Genomic DNA, 17,718 nt, shown 5'->3' on the forward strand with positions numbered 1-17,718 from the left:
GTAAACGTTGAAACCCTGGAGAAATGTGTAAAGGAGAAAGTGGGAATTCTCCACAGTCCCACATTGCAGAGATCATCTTTTTTATGGTTTGGTATATAGCCCTCCAGCTTTTTGTCTATTGTCTTGGTAGTTGTTCTTTTCTTCTATTTGGGTTGTTCAGTCATATTTCTTTTCCTTGGGTTATAGGAGTTAATAACTTTTCCTTTTCTCTCCTAATCTTGTTTGAATTGTGTTTCTTGCTATGTATACTCAAAAGTATCTTTACTACTACATATTTCCATGCCAATAATCATCGTCCAGTTGTTTTATAGGGTAGATTTTCTTGATGTGTAAACTCATGTTTTAAAAATCTACTTATAATTTGTATTTTGAAATTTTGACTTCAGACAATGTGGCCATATGTGGTTTTGTATACTTCCACAGTTGTTGAATATATCTCTAGAGAAAAGTGCTAGGAGAAAAGTAAAAAGGTTCAGACATTTTGGGGTTAGATTGTATCAAATTACCATGGCAAAAATCGGCACTAATTTGTATTCCCACCAACAAGGCACATAGTGCCCGTGTCTTCCCAGCTAGACAGGAGTTCAGATCTTTGCAGATAGAACAGAAGGAAAACATTTTATGGTTGTTACTTGTATTTTAAAATTATTCCTGTGGAAAAACACTTTTTAACATACTTATTACATGTAGAGGAACAAACACATGGATGATAGCAGATTTCTTGTTGTAAATGATCAAACCCGAAGACCATGGAACAGTATTTAAAAATACTGAGAGAAAAACCAACAACCTAGAATTCTATATCCATTGAAAGTCTACCAGGAATTTGTTGTTGCTGCTGTTGTATAAATTGATAAGGTAATTCAATGCAATTCCAATCAAAATGTCAATAGACTTTTTTTTTCTTAAACTGACAAGTGGATCTCAAATTCATATGGAAATGCAAAGTGTCTGGTATAAATAAAACAACTTTATTGAAGAACAAAGTTGAAAGACTTACACTCCCTGACTTCGAGACATATTTAAAAAATTTTTTTTAATGTTTATTTATTTTTGAGAGAGAGAGAGAGTGAGACAGAGTGTGAGTGGGGGTCACTCACACTCAGAGGGTCAGAGAGAGGGAGACACAGAATCAGAAGCACGCTCCAGGCTCTGAGCTGTCAGTACAGAGTCCGACGTGGGGCTCGAACCCATGGACCACGAGATTATGACCTGAGCTGAAGTCAGACACCCAACCGACTGAGCTACCCAGGCGCCCCAAGACATATTTCAAAGCTATAGCAACCAGGGCAGTGTGGTATTGGCCTCAAGATAGATAAATAGTGAATGGAACAGAGGAGGGTTCAGTAATAACCCGTGTGTGTACAATTTGTTTTTGATAAAGCTACAAAGGCAATCTAACAAAAGAAGGATAATTATTTTTCAACAGATGATGTCGGAACAATTAGACATTTCTACTTAAAAAGCTAACTTTGATTCCTGCCTCTCACATGTACAAAATTAACTCAATGGATTATAAACACCAAACTATAAACCTTCCGGGAGAAAATACTTGCACCTTTGGATCAGGCAAAGAATTTTTTTTAAAGGGCATCAAAAGCACAATCCGTAAAAAAAAAAGTAAGACCTTGCCAAAGTTAAGAATGGTTCCTCTTTGATAGGCACTCTTAAGAGTGAAAATGCAAGCTAAGGAGAGAAAACATTTACAAATCAATCTGACAAAGTATTTATGTCCAGAGAATAATTTTAAAACTCATAAAACTCAGTAACCACAAAGCCCAATAAAAACCGTGCAAAGATTTGGACATTTCACTAAAGAAAATATATGGATGGCCAATAAATGTATGAAAAGATACTCGCCATTATCATCATGAAGGTAAATGTGAATTAAAATCAACAGAGACTATCACACATGTTTTGGGATGTTCAAAATTGAAAATGACTGATGATATCAACGGTTGGCAAAGACGTAGCATAACTGGAACTCTGATCCACTGCCGGCAAGAATAGGAAATAGAGAAAGGACTTTGGGAAACATTTTGGTAGATTCTTTAAAAGTGAACCACACAGGGGCGCCTGGGTGGCTCAGTCGGTTAAGTGTCCGACTTCGGCTCAGGTCACCATCTCACGGTTCATGGGTTGGAGCCCTGCATCGGGCTCCGTGCTGACAGCTCAGAGCCTGGAGCCTGCTTCGGATTCTGTGTCTCCCCCTCTCTCTGACCCTCCCCTGCTCTCTCTGTCTCTGAAAATTAGATAAACATTTAAAAAAAATTTTAAAAAACTGAATCACACATTTATGATCTAGCCTCTCCTAGGCATTTACCCAGGAGAAATGAAGACAGAAGTCCATACAAATACTTGTCACAAATATTGAGAGCATCTTGAACTGTGACAGCCACATCTGGAAACGACCCATTACCCGTCAATAGGTAAATGGAAAAACAAATGGTGTGTCTATGTAATGAAGTAGGACTCGGCAACACATGTAATGCATTATTGATACATGCAACAACATGGATGAATCTCAAAACTATTAGGCCTTGTGATAGAAACCAGACCACAGAAATAGTATGGTATGATAGGATTCTATTTATATAAAATTCTAGAAAATGTAAACTAGAGTGACAGCAACAGCAAGTTGTGGGGAGTGGGAGATAGGGCAGCATATGAGGAAGGATTATAAAGGGGTACAAGGAAACTTTTGTGATGTGTAATGGAGACATTCATTACCTTGATTGTCTTGTTGGTTTCACAAGGGTCTATATGTCAAAACTTACAATGTATTCCTTATGGGTGTGTAGTTTATTCCATGTCTATAATGCTTCAATAAAGGGTTTTTCTGTTGTTTTGTTTTAAAGCTGGCACTGAAGAAACCGTTAACCACGGGTGCATTGATCTAGAACATGGGCTTTGGAGGCTGATACACTGGGGTAACACCCTAACTCTGAATCTTGGAAAAATTTCTTTCTAGAAATCTCCATTTCTTTATGGTAGAGGATAATGGTGAATTAGAAAATGTATTCTGCACACAGAATGGGGATAATCATGCTTCAACAGAGTTGTGATAAGGATCACTTGTACTATATATAATAGTACAATTATATAAATTGAATGCCATTGTAGAAAAGGGAACATGTGTACACTGTTGATGGGAATGTAAATTGCTTCAGCCACTATAGAACACAGTGTGGAGGTAACTCAGAGAATTAAAAATAGAACTGCCTTATGATCTAGCAATTCTACTGGGTGTATATGCAAAGGAAATGAAAATAAGAAATCAAAATATCTGTGCTTCCATGTTTATTGCAGCGTTATTCACAATAGCCAAGGTATGGAAACAACCTAAGTGTCCATCAACAGATAAACAGATAAAGACAATGCGATATGTACGCATCAATATGTACGATACATACAGTGGAATATTCAAGCTGTGCTTCTGCTCAGAAACAAAGCTGCAAATGTGCCTCTAGGCTTTGCAGAAAATACAACTAGTTGCTCTTGTACTAGGAGCCATACCTTTTGGAATCTCTGCATTGCTGGATTGATCCGGAGACTTCTGTAGGATAAGTTATATAAACAAACTCTCTCGGTGGTGAATGTTTGTGAGCTGAAACAGAGACCAGCTTCTAGAGCCTGGTTTACAGATCGTGGTTCCTGTGCTACACAAATCCTGCCTTGTTCCCAAAGCTACATCCTGTAAGAAGGGGTTTGAGGGTTGATGGACGTGGCTTTTAACAGATGACAGAAAGGGCGATGCCAATTAATGTAAGCCTGATCCCCAGGGGCCTCATGAAGGCCGCCCATTGTTTCACATTTTAGAAATGGTAGTACTCGAGACCGTGCCTTGGATAGGGTACCGTTTCTGCCGGCTTTGTAGGAATGATGGTAATGTTATTTGTGAATATTTAATTTTGGGTGCACTGTGATCAAATTTTCATCCTGGTGCCAAAGAACAGTGACTGTTATAGGGGAGTCACGACACATTTTTTTTTAAATGACTGATAGACCATTTAAAGTTGTCTGTAATGACTCCAGTATGCCTTCAATTAGAGTGTTTTTAAAGCCGATCAGCCTTAAAGCCTGTAATGTGCCCACGATCTTGTTATGCTTGTGTTTTTTCCCACAGATAGTTGAGCCAGCAGCACATATCCTGCTCAGTCCACATCAAGATGGCGATGGTTTGAGCATGTCAGTTATGTGGAAACTCCATGCGTTCTGGGGAGACTGCACTGAGGGCTCTGTGAGACTGAAAACCCAGCTTGACTGGTTATGATCATAACCATAGCAACAAGCCCAGAGCCTGCCTTTTCCTCCGTGCTAAATCAATCCTTGTTGAGTGGCTGATTGATCTCTGAAGCCTGCTACTCTAGCAACGACTTATTTTTAAAAATCTATCTATGCATCCTCTACCTGTCCATTCATTTACTATATCTCTTCCTCTGTTAAAGGTGCTTTTCATGTATTCATGCATGTAATTCTCACATACCCTATGCAGTTGGTACTAAGATTATCCAGATTTTACCGATAAGAAAACAGACACAGAGAGGTTAAGCAATTTGCCGAAGGTCACACAGGTCGTGGCTTGTGGAGTTTGCATAAAACACCTTGTGGTATTTTCCACACCTTGGCCTCATTCATTGATTGATTCACTCATTTTAACAAAGACCATCTTTCCCCAAGGTCATGTCCTTGGGATGTAGGAATAAGTGGAGTAGGATAGATTTTCTCTTTTTGACACTTTTCCTAACCTGTGATTCCAATCTAAGCTGAAGGCAGAAAGGTGAAGTCCCAAAGCAATTCAACTCTGTATGTGTATATGCATATGGCTGCACGAGTACACAACGTATGCCCTATCTGGGGGGCCTCGGGAACCTGATGCAGAGAGGTGTAGAGACCCAGTTAGAGTAACCTGAGCATCCCAGTGAGAACTTGGCCATGACTCTTTTTGGAAACATAAGAATAAGACTTTTCTGACATTAAAAAATTTTGTTCATATGTCTTGGGTGATGATATTCCCTTTGAAGAAGCTTAACAATATGACATAGCTGAAAATTCTCTTGAACCTAAGAAAAGTAACATAGAATAACAGATGTTGACCATGGAGCATTAAAGTATATTCCAGTGACTACATATATATATATATATATATATATATATATATATATATATATAATCAATTAGCTTTTGCTTTTCTGTAGCATTAACCATGGTGATGTTTGGATTGTAAGGGAAAAATAATTAGGCTAAAAACAGGCACGGTGATTGTAATCCATATTCCACTTTCTGAAACTTCTGTGGGTAAACTTCCCTTAACAGACATAGTTTGGTTTTGCTGATGGCATAATTTTAATAATGAATAATTCAAAGAAGCATGCAGCAAATGTTAGCTGAAGACAGAAAAAAATATCTTTGAATTCCTCTTTCTTTTATGGGCCTTCAGAAACCACTACCTATCTATACAGAGCCTCTCTCTAAGGGAGAAATGGGTACCATTCTTAGGCCAATGGGAAATAATGGTGTGATCTGTGAAGCTCTTTTCCTGGAAGCTAAGATAGAGATAAGCCACCTGAATTTCTCCACATCCCTGCTCTAGTATCTGGAATATTAGCAAGCAAGGGATGTCCAAATGGCAGGCTTTTTACAGGGGTCGTCAGCAATCCACCTAAGGCAGGGCTGGTCTCTTGTGTGCAGGTCTGGGAGGAAAACCAAAGGGAACACCGACAAGGCATCATTTCATCCAGCAGACCATGCAAGTGAGAATTCCAGCTTGCTCTGTTGTTTTCCAGTTTCTCCATGCCCAGAATGAAAATCTTGTGCTTTCTGGATTCTGAGACAGGCAGTGGTGCTTGCTGGAGGGGAGCTGATGGGATTTCATGCTGTCAATCAGGGAGCCTGGCTGCTGCCATTTTAGCTGACTCCCTCCAGCTGGTGCAGAACCTTCTATAAGTGCTGTCTTTGCACTTGGTTGAGCACATATATAGAAACAGACATCTATACAGAGGCAAATGTGTGTAAGTGAATCAAATGGATGAATGTCTTTCTGTCCAGGTATACCTGTTGTTTCTACCTTTGCTACCAAGCCCCATTTCTTTTTTCTGGATATTTTGGGAGCCTTTTAATTTAAAGAATTGGCACTGAGAGGAAATGGCAGGGGTGATGGAAGCTTGAGGGGTTGGGAGCAGGAGAGAAAGGTTTGCTTGTCCCCTGAGCAGTTGTGCTCAAATGGGCTGGATGCTCCCTTTGCTGCAGTGAGCATTTGAAAACATGGGGGGTGTTTCTGATTGTCACATGACAGAGGGGGCCCTACCAGAACCTTCTGGGCAGGAGCCGTGAATGCAATATGTCCTTTAATGTGGAGATAATTGTATGCAACAAGGACATGCTGTATTAGTTTCTTATGGTTGCTGTAACAAATTGCCCCAAACTTACTGGCTTAAAATAACATAAATTTACTATGATTCCAAGTTTAGCATGGGTCTTGTTGGGCTAAGGTCAAGGTTATCAGCAAAGCTGGCTTCTTTCCGGAGGCTCTAGGGAAGAATCCATTCCATTATCTTTTTAAGCTTCTAGAAGCTGCCGGCATTTATTCTTGGCTCTTGGCCCCTTTCCACCATCTTCAAAGCTGGCAGTGTAGCATCTTCAAATCTCTCTCTTCTGCCTCCCCCTTTCCCTTATAAAGACCCTGTGATTATACTGGGCCCACTCTGATATTCTAGCATAATCTTTCTATTTCAAGATTTTCTTTTCATTTTATTTAAAAAATTTTTTAAATTTTGGGGCACCTAGCATCTTCAAATCTCTCTCTTCTGCCTCCCCCTTTCCCTTATAAAGAACCTGTGATTATACTGGGCCCACTCTGATATTCTAGCATAACCTTTCTATTTCAAGATTTTCTTTTTATTTAATTTTAAAAATTTTTAAAAAATTTTGGGGCACCAGGGTGGCTTAGTTGCTTGAGCATCTGACTTTGGCTCAGGTCCTGGTCTCACAGTTCTTGAGTTTGAACCCCTCATCAGGCTCTGTGCTGACAGCTCAGAGCCTGGAGCCTGTTTTGGATTCTGTGTCTCCCTCTCTCTCTGTTCCTCCCCCACTTGTGCTCTGTCTGTCTGTCTGTCTCTCTCTCTCTCTCAAAAATAAATAGACATTAAAAATTTTTTTAATAAAAAATATTTTTTTAAATATTTATTTATTTTTAAGTTAATTTATTTATTTTTGAGAGAGAGAGTATGCCAGGAAGGGACAGAAAGAGAGGGAGAGAGAATCACAAGTAAGCTCCATACCACCAGCGTGGAGCCCGATGTGAGGCTTGAACTCAAAAACCATGAGATCATGACCTGAGCCAAAGTCAGATGCTTAACCAACTGAGCCACCCAGTTGCCCCTCTATTTCAAGATTTTTAAAAAATGTTTATTTATTGATTTTGAGAGAGAGAGCAAGTGAGAGTAGGGGGAGGGGCAGAGAGAGGGAGAGAGAGAGAATCCCAAATAGGCTCTGCACTAACAGTGATGCAGGGCTTGAACCCATGAACTGGGAGATCATGACCTGAGCTGAAATCAAGAGTCGGATGCTCAACCGACTGAGCCACCCAGGTGCCCCTCAAGATTTTCAACTTAATCACATCTAAGTCCCTCTCATTATATAGGTAACATAGTCCTAAGTTCCCAAAATTAAAACATAGAAATCTTTGGCAGAGGATATTATTCTGCCTGCTACATATGCCCACTCCAACTGCCAAAAGTGAGTTTGGACTTGATTGGCGAAGAGTTAGCTTATGTTCTTTTCTCTCTGGTGATGGCAGGAGTCTTGTGTCTTTCTGGTTAGATAGGCCTGATGATTTGACAGGGGCTTTTGGCCACTGCATGTGTAATGAGTGGGGTGTTCCAAACCAAACAATCTTTCCAGCCTCCTAGGAGGAGTGTTGGGAAGTATCAATCATCAATACCCCTTTACCCAATCTTTCTCTCTGAACGATCAGTATGAGGTCCCAGATGTTTTTCAAGTCTCAACACATCTTTGACTGGAGGTTCCATGGTATGGCCAACTGAAGTATTCTTTCTTCCCAGGAACAATCCCTATACCCTTCCTTCATTGCCTAGCCCAGCCCAGCTGACCAGTTTCCTTACTGGCTTCATTTCCATCCCTGCTCACCCATTTCCCCCACATCTACTTGAATTTATCTAAACCGTTGGTGGGTTTGTGGGTTTTGTGTTCTTCTTTACACTCTGTGTAATGTCCAGTCTTTTTTCCAATAAGTACTTTAATGATTAGAAATTCCTCTAACAAACTCCCCAGGTCATAACCATCAAGGGCATCCTCTCTGGCTTCTAGGACTTAACTTTCCTTTCCAGTATGAGCTATGCTTTTTCTCAGTGCCCTGCCGGATGTCATGATCCGCCTCTACCCTAACACCCACTCATTCATTCCTTTGCAACAATTATTTGAGTTCCAGCTATGAGGAGGACCCTGTGTTGTCGTACTGCAGAACATCTACTGTTTACATTTCTGTCTCCCCTCATAGGCTGAGTTCTACATGAAGTATAAATTTATGCAGACTGAATCTCTAAAAGCAATGCTGATACACAGATATCAAGTTTACTACAGTGCAAGAGGAGATGCATTTTCTAGGAGGAACACAAAGTTTGACAGCTGCTCCGAGTTGGCATGCTGTTTTGCTGTATAATAGTTTGACTATATAATTGCCTCATGGATGGGTATGACCCTGAGATACCCGTCTCGATTTTGGTTTCTTGGCCTAGCTATTTTCATATCATTTTCTGAGTTTAGCATGGCCAGAGTGACATTGAGCCCCTGGTCAAAGGCCAGCTGATGAGACCTTGGTGTAGCTCTGGTGGTGGAAGTCAAGCTTATAAATTCAGTCGAGGGTCTGCCCAGGCTTGATTCCATCCTTTCCCTCTGCTGGAACAGCGCTTCTTCTGGAAAGGACAATGTGTGGAAAGGTGAGCTCCAATAACTCACCTAAGGGAGCAGAAGCCCTCTTGGCCACCTGGACCATTTGGAACTTAGACCTGTCTCTAGAGCCCAACTCAGAGGGACTGGCTAAGGTCTTAAGACTCCCAGTCTGTGACTACTGTTGTCTCCCTGGCTTGTCCTTTCTTTATCCTACATGCTTCACCCTCCCCAGCTCTACTGTTTAGGTTCTTGATCTGTCCGTGGCTCCTGTCAATCAGCATACTACTTGTCTTCTAGTCCCTTTCCTATGTCCCTCTCTTTTCTCATCTCAGCTCTCTTCCTCCTCTTCAAACATTTAATGAAAAACTACTCCTGTGTCAGGCAGGCAATTTGATAGGTAGAGAGTGGCATAGTAAATAACTGATTGATTCATCTGTTTGCCACATCTGGGTATCGAGGAGTTACCGTGGGCCAGATATTGGGTCTAGCATGCCCAGAAGATGGGAGATGAGGGAGGATGACAAATTTGAGGAATTAAAACAGGTCCAGCCTGGCTAAGCACAGAGTAGGAAGAGGAGGGCAGTCTGAGAAATGATGCTGGAGGGGTAGGCCGCAGCCAGGACATGCTGGCTCTTGAGAGCCATTTTGGACATTGGCCTAAGAGCAGTGGGAAACCATGGCAGCATTTAAGCTGAGGAGTGATATGGCCAGATTTGCATTTTGGAAAACTTGCTTTGCCTGGAGCGTGGGTGGCCAATTGTGGAGGGGCAGGAGTAGAGTCTGGGAGAACATTGGAGTGGCTGCCAAGGGGTGGACTCAAGTGAGGTGCGGCAGAGGGAATAAAAAGGAATGCAAAGATTCATGATGTGGAAATATTCAGGAGTGGAGCCCACTACCCTTGGGGACTGATCAAAAGTGCGGCCCACGGGAGTGGATGACAGTGCCTCCCTTGGAGGAACTTATAGTCGAACATAAGTGACTCCCAGGCTCTGGAGTAGAATAAACAGATGCCAGGAGCGCTGGTATGAACCTCTGGGGAGGGGTATGTGGCTTAAAAAATGCTTTCAAATACCTATTTCAAACACAAACTGTAGAAAACGAAGTTCTATGAAACCTTGGTGAGATCCATGGAGAAGCAGGAGGGAGTCATGGGTTATAAAAGGTGTCAAAATCCTGGCATAGTATAGGAAGTAGAACATTACAAACAGATTACAAAATGGTGGGATCCATGTGTGGTCAGGACAAGGGGAAATGCTATTTTGAAAACCTCTAAAGTTTCTTTATTCCATGGTGGAAACAAAGTAATGTTGGGGGAAGACAGGCCTTTGTTTTCAAAGAGCCCTTTGGTGAGCCCCTTCTACGGGGTGCTACTGGGGGCATCTTAGCTACTAGTATTGTACTTGGGATTCTTGTAGCCTTGAAAGAAAGATATTCAAAGTTTTCCCATTCCTTATGTAGCCAGAGATGGAGGCTTGATGTCTCTGAGGGCCCAGGGATCCCCATTTTGGGGGAAATTACTATTTGATGCTTCTGGCTGTGGAAAAGATGAAAGTACGAGCCAAGCCTGGAATGGGCAGTGAGGCATCCTCTGCATAAGGACAGTGGCTCTGTGGAGGGTACAGGTGACTGCAGAGGTTTTATCACGTGACCAAGGGACATGAGCTTGGAGATTTGGTGTGGGGGTTGGAGTGAACCAGCAACCTGGCAGCTGGCTTGGGGCCAATGAGCAAGCCCCATGAAATAGTTGGTCCATGGGGCTGTGACATAATCCACCTCTGCCCTCCCCCGCCCCCACATTGAATTCTGTTATGTGTTTCTTTATCTTTGGCAACAGGTCTGTGTTTGTGGTTTCTTTCCTTTTCTTTTTTAATTTTTTTTTAAATCTTTATTTATTTTTGAGAGAGAGAGAGAGAGACAGAGTACAAGTGGGGAAGGAACAGAGAGAGAGAGGGAGACACAGAATCTGAAGCAGGCTCCAGGCTTTGAGCTGTCAGCATAGAGCCCAATGTGGAGCTTGAACCCACAACTGCAAGATCATGACCTGAGCAGAAGTTGGATGCCCAACCGAGCCACCCAGGCACCCCATGTGTTTGTGGTTTCTGAGGCTGTGTTCACTGGGAAGATGGCAGAGAGTTGGGGTAAGATGGCAGGAAACAGGTAGAAGGTAGCCAGGTATGCCAGATGAGAAGCTGAGGGTGAGTGGAGCTATGGGCCCTGCGTACACTTCTGGAATGTTCTTGGGAACACTGATAGGGGGACTGTTGTGGTGGCGTGGGAGGGAGCTGAGGTTATTATTACTTGGTTATTAAAGGAAAAGTAGCCTCTGGGGGCTGTAAAACTCAGCTCTCATGTGTTGTCACAGGGGACTCTCAGGTGACAAGAGGAAGGAGTCGCCAACTCCACCTTAGGAGCCAGTGCAGGAGAAGCGACATTTTGGTTCCCAGAATTATTTGTGAGTTTTCTGGCTGGAGCCACCTGTTTGTATTTCACTGGAATACAGAGCCTCAGGACTGACTCAGTTTCCCAGCCTTTGAAGATTGTCAGCCAAAGGAGCCAGAATCAAGTTTGGAAGCCATAAGAAGCGATAATAAAATATGGCGACCTTATAGCCAATGAGCTCTTCCGTGCCAGGTATTGTGCTGTGGGTTCTTGTAACTTTTCTATGGAGTTGGTGCTGCTAGCCTCCCACATAGATGGCAAATGGGGGCTCGGGAGGGGTGGTTGCTAGGCAGGGACTGTCTCACTCAGGTTAGGTCAGGTGAGTTGACCGGGATTAAATGTTCAGCATCTGGAGAAGTGAACCCAGACTAGGAGGACTCTGGCTCCAAACCTGGGGCCGATTCATCCATGTGTGAGAACTGAACTCCAGCCCCAGGGCCCTCTTCTGAGACCTTTGGGATCCCCACCTTCTGTCTTCACCATTGAGCAGTGGTCTGTCTGCCTTGGCTAAACCCTGGTCAAGATCAAGGCGTGGGTGGGCTTCCTGCCTGCTGTCCAGGAACCTCACTGTACTCCTCTAGTGATTCTAGTCACTCCTTAGTGACTCCTAAGGTGATTCTGCCTCCCAGGCTCTGGAGCCACAGGGGCACGGTGCTTGGCACAGCCCAGGTGAATGTTGCTCCTGTATAGAAGGTGATCCACGGAGAGCTTTCCAGCTTCTGCATGGAAATAACAAATCACAGTCCTCCTTAAGGGTGTTATAAATTAGATCCCTCTGGTGTCTTTGTGAAATAGATCAGTTGGCAAATCATGCCTTGCAGATGCTGATCTGCACTTAGAATGCTTACCACAGAATTAATGGATCTACTTAAGAGATCTCCATAAAATAGGGATGACCAAAGTTCCAACTGTAGAGATGGAAAGCGATCACCATGGCTCCAGTGTGTAATTTATTGAAGGCTGTAAGTTCACAAGACGCCTTGCAGAATGTATAAAGAGCTGAGGCTTCTGACCCCAAGGATTGCAGGCCTCACTAAGACTGATGTCATTGAGGATCAAAGTTCAAATATACTGGCAACCTGAGAGATCATTACCAGAAATACTTTAGGCAGAAAGGCTCAAGACAGCTGTTGGCTTTGAGGCAGTGTTTAAAGGAGATTAAGAATGATGAGCCAGGAAGAAAGGCAAAATGTTAACTTGGCATGAAAAGGAAATGTCTGTAGGTCTTGAATGCCTCAGAGACAAGGAGCTATATTAAATGTCAAATTAAAAGCCAAGTAATCAATGATAATAAATGCCAGCATCTTTAAAATGCAGCAGAAGGCTGCCATGAACTGGGTGAGGCATGGATCATTTCTGTTCTACTGATCAAATTACTTTGGTTATATCTTCTCTGGGGGCAAAAGCCTCCATACTTGGAAAGATGTGGTTAGACATTTAGGTGAACTTCCTGGCACTGATGAGGTTTTGGGGTGATGGTGGGGCTCTTGGGGTTGGGAGCTGATGGCCAGGAAATAATTCTCGAAGACGTCTTTGGTGCAAAAAGGTGGTTTTTATTAAAGCATGGGGACAGGATCCGTGGGCAGGAAGAGCTGCACTGTGAGTGTAGGGGGTGACCATTTTATGGAGTCCAGGAGATAAAGTCAAGAGGGAATTTCCAAAGAGACTTGCACATGCTAAAGACTTGCTGGAGGCCTAGCTCCTGTGAAGCTAAGGTTGTTTTTCCTTCTAGCAAAGCATTAACATGAAGAGAATAGGAGTTCCTGGACTTTGGGCCATTGATGGGATTGCCTTTTTCTTGTAAACTGGTAGAGACACTTGTTTTTTGTCCTTTCCTGTTTTGGGGTAGCTGGGAGTGAGTGTACAAGGAATATCATACATGTCCCACCTGGGGGAGGGTGCTGTTAGCCTGTACTTTGCCCTCTGCTTGGCCCATGCTCCCTCATCAGCACAAAGTAAGAATTTTACACCTGGGAATGAGAGTGCTTAACATACACACCTTTGTAGGGGAACACACAGAACTGAACTGTTGTGCTAAGTCTGATGAATTATAAAATTCCCCTCCTGCCCTTCCTCACTTCCATACCATCTCCCTTCTAGAAGTTTTGAAAAATTAGCTAGCACTCAATCATGCATCATCTGATATGACACATCTCTAAATTATGTTGGAAAAACCCAGAATATATTAGTTGTGCTCCCCATTACCCCTCAATTCCAGGAAGCAGTTTTGTTTGTGCCAGCACGGGCTCAGTGGGCTAAGACCCGAAAGGCTGAGCCCTGAGTGCAGCAGGGGGGGTTGCCATTGGTTTAGTTTTTGCTCCTTTGTCTCTCGTATATGGTAACATACAGTCTGAATGGGCGGTCTAAGTTACAGAGTCGTGAGGAATGTCACCCATGTGCACATACCCAGTTGTCTTCCCTTGTCTTGAGGTTTTCACAACATTCCTTAGGGAGGGGCTCTATCACATCCTCCCTGTTGATGCTCAGAACCCCTATTTTGGGTCAAAGAGCATCATCTTGGTTTAGAGTTTTATATTTCCATAGCATCATCACATGCATGGCTGTTTTGCTTTTGACCATTACCTCAATACGGCTGGAGACAGACCATATAAGCAGGGGACCAAGGCAAGGTAGGATTAGGCAAGCTCCCAAAATCAAGAAGATAATACCTATGAGGGTTTTGAATCCCCCGAGAGTTGAAAACCATCCTCCAAATAACTCCCCGGAGTCTCAACCTTTCCAGGTCTGGACTGGGACACGAGCAACCTTTCTCATTCAATCTGTGATCTCCTCTATGACTCTTCCTTCAGCATCTGTCTGTAGGCAGCAGTTGCTCAGGTTAAACTTTCTACAAACTCCTCCCTGCCTTAGGTTACTTACTTGATTGATAGCATTGTACATTTTGGTTTGCTGCTTGGCTAGCAAGTTAAGAGCTCTGACAGTTTCACTGGTTATAATTTCTACAACTGCTTGCAGTCTGATTATGCGGTTTAGCATGTAAATGGGAGTGTGGTAGCCCCAGGACCCAACCTTTGCCCAGGTGGCAGGACTGTAATATTGGATTCTATGCTCCGGAGGCCACTCGTCAACTTTCCAATTGCCAATTTGTAGGGCACATCATTTCCTTTGAGTCTCCCTTTCCCCATACACTTGGACTCCCAAATGTTCTCCTCTGGCAAGTAGGAGCAGGAAGAAAAATGGATGAATAGTTCCCAGCACACATGACCCTGACCAGCCTGAGGGAAGTACTGTACAGACTGTCCTTCCACATATCCAGTATAGTCCACCTGGGGCCCGCCATTCGATGGCTGTGCCAACATTGTCCCAGGCCTCTTGGAGATGACAGAAGTTAGACAAGGGGTGGGGACCTGGCTCAAGGTAATCTGGGGACTCCCATCATTGGGTTTCCCAGGCAGTTGAGTTATAAAACCTTTGGCCTAGGCACGTTAAGCTTTCAACAGAGTTGGTGAACTTTCTTCTCCACTGGGCAGGCAGTTTTTCCCAGTAATTGAGGTTTTGGGGAGCCAAACTCCAGCAGTAGGACTGGGGTATTCTGTTCCATCATAAGGTTCATGGGGATCTAATTCTCTAGCCTCCCATGGCCATTGATCCACCATGTTGGTTCCCTCGCATACATAGCAAGAAGAGACCTTCAGAGTCTGGGCTATAGTCTCTGCTAGAGCTAGAAACAAGTTCCTTGCTGTGACTGAAATGGGAGGGGGGGGAGCTACTTCTTATTTCTTCATAGAAGGAGTGGAAGACTTGATGGGACATGGTTGGATGGGCAGTAGTCTCTCTTGAAATATAGCATGATCCCTGGGTCTCTGCCTCACTCGTGGATCTGGATGCCAATTCGGGTGCCTCATCACCATTTGGAATCTCCTGGGTTAATGATGGTAAAATTAATAGGGTGACAGACCTTTGACTGACAACCTGATGTAGCAGCCCCCTTCGGAAGGAGCGCTGTTGTGCCTTCTTTTTTCCAAGGAGCCCGTGAAGCACGGCTCCACCTGGGGCATAAAAACTCAGGTGTGCGGGCACATAAACCATTTTCCTCACACATGTATTTGTCATTGAGTTGGTATTCCCGTTCCCAGTCTAAGCCTCCGCATGGTATATCAAGAGTCCTTGGGCCCCCTGTGACAAGTGCCTGCTTTTTTCATATGACAGATACCTCTGGGCCAATACCTATAACTGCACATATGTCAAACAGCATTGACATTGGTCATTTTGGGTTAGTAATTTGTGTCCAGCTGACCAAGGGCCCCAAGCCTTGGTTGGATAGGACGTCTAACCAATCTTCACTAGAGGAATAGTGTGGGTCAAGGCAAGTGTATTGACTCTCCCATTGGCAGATAGAATAGGTGGTCTCATTGTGTCTGCAGGTCCCCAGGACTCCTCCCTGGCATGAGAAGTGGGTATGGTACAGTAAGGTCCAAGTGACTCCCTGGCCTGACCTGGTTATGCGAATACATGGGTCATATGATGAAGAATCTAGGTCTACAGAAGGGGTGCAGATGCAAAGCAACCAATACCAATGAAGCGTCCTATCCACAAGGGAAGGTGCTAACAGAAACCTCTCACCACACTCCCGGCCGGCTAGGGTGGCCTCTGACAATCCGATAGCGAAAAGTAGAGCAAGAGTCACAGTAACAGTGAGAAACAAGGGGTGACAGTGCATCACAGTAAGGAAACAGAGCAAATAAGGACAGTCTATTTGTTGCACCAGACCTTCGATTCTTCAAGCTTCTGCCGTGCGTAGATCAGTCAGTTTCTGGAGTGACTGACGCAGGGCTGCAGTCTCCCGGAGTTGCACATTGCTTCTTCCATATGGTCAGCTTGCACGGTGTTGATGGACCAGGAATGCACTCCCGGTTTCGAGATGCTGGCTTTGCTCTGCTGTAGTGTATCCAGGGACCCATCTCAGCCACCTGTACTCCGGTGGGGGTGAGCAAAATGACAGTGAACGGGCCTCTTCAGAGGGGTTTTAGGGGTTGGACATTTGACTCCTTCATACAGCATCTCCTGGTTTAAAAGGGCGAGTGTCTGTGGTCAGACTCACAGGTTGCTCCCTAACCCACTGGTGTAAGGTAGTTAGGGTAGAGCCAAGAGCCCACATCTATTGCCTTAGGGTTAGATTGCCTATCTCATGTAGATCCTCCCCAATGGCCTTGATAATGGGGGGAGGGCACCCGTAAAGGATTTCATAAGGGGAGAACCCCATCTACTTAGTGGGGCTACCCCTGATTCTTAACAAGGTGATTGGCAACACCTGGTCCCAGTGTAGGTGGGTTTCCTGACATAGTTTACTTAATCGCAGCTTCAGGGTTCTGTTCATTCATTCCACCTTCCAGGAGCTCTGGGGTCAGTGTGCCGTGTGTAACTTCCTCTTTAACTCCTTTGCCACCAGCCACACCGCCTCAGCCACGAACGCTGGTCTGTTATCTGACCGTCCCACAGTGATAGGGATCCCAAATCAAGGAAGGATTTCTTTTAGAAGAAGTCAGGCCCCTTCATGTGCCTTTTCTGTGCGAGTGGGGAAGCCTTCCATCCAGCCTGAGAAAGCGCACACAAACACCAACAGGTATTTACAGCCTCGGACCTGGGGAAGCTCAGTGAAGTCCACCATCATATTTTCAAATGGGGCTCCCCCGAAACTCTGACCCCAGGGGCGGCCGTGGGTCCCTGACGTGGGTCATCCCGGGCACACGTTTCACGTTGCTCATGTACTGCCCGGGCTGTGCTGGAGAGTCGAGGGATGTAGAAATGTCGGCTCAATGTAGTCTCGACAGCTGTCTGGCCAATGTGGGTTTCCTGATGGAACCGATTGACAAAAACTGAAGCCAGGGCCTCAGGAATTGCCACTCGGCAGTCTGCAAATTTCCACCATCCACCTGGGAGGTAGCTTCCATTTTCACTCTTAAGCCGGGTACTCTCGTGTCCTGAGTAATCAGGGTCCCATTCTGCCCAGTGGACGAGGGAGCAGCGTGGCGGCTAAAGCCACAGATCGCTGTTCCTTTGAAGGCCGCAAAGGAGGCTCCCTTGCCTCTCGGCCAGCCTTATGGTTCCCCCGTGCAGACCTGGTGTCTCCCTTTGCTGTCCCCGACAATGCATGACTGCCACTCTCTTAGGGGCCCTGCCGAGAGTTACCCAGCCGCAGGGGGCACTCATTTTTCCAGTGGTCCTCCCGATGACGGAACATAGGTTCCGTCCTAACTTTGGTCCTGGGCGAGATGATCCTCCCTGCCATCGCCCTTTCTGGCCCCGTCCCTGCGGGGCACTTTTCCGGGAGCATTCCGACCTCCCCACCAAGGCAGCAGCTAACGAGTCTGCATCTTCCGGCGTTCTTCCTCGGTCACCGTTGACAAA

The sequence above is a fragment of the Leopardus geoffroyi genome, chromosome D2 (assembly GCF_018350155.1).
Source record: "Leopardus geoffroyi isolate Oge1 chromosome D2, O.geoffroyi_Oge1_pat1.0, whole genome shotgun sequence".
In the NCBI taxonomy this organism is placed as follows: domain Eukaryota; kingdom Metazoa; phylum Chordata; class Mammalia; order Carnivora; family Felidae; genus Leopardus; species Leopardus geoffroyi.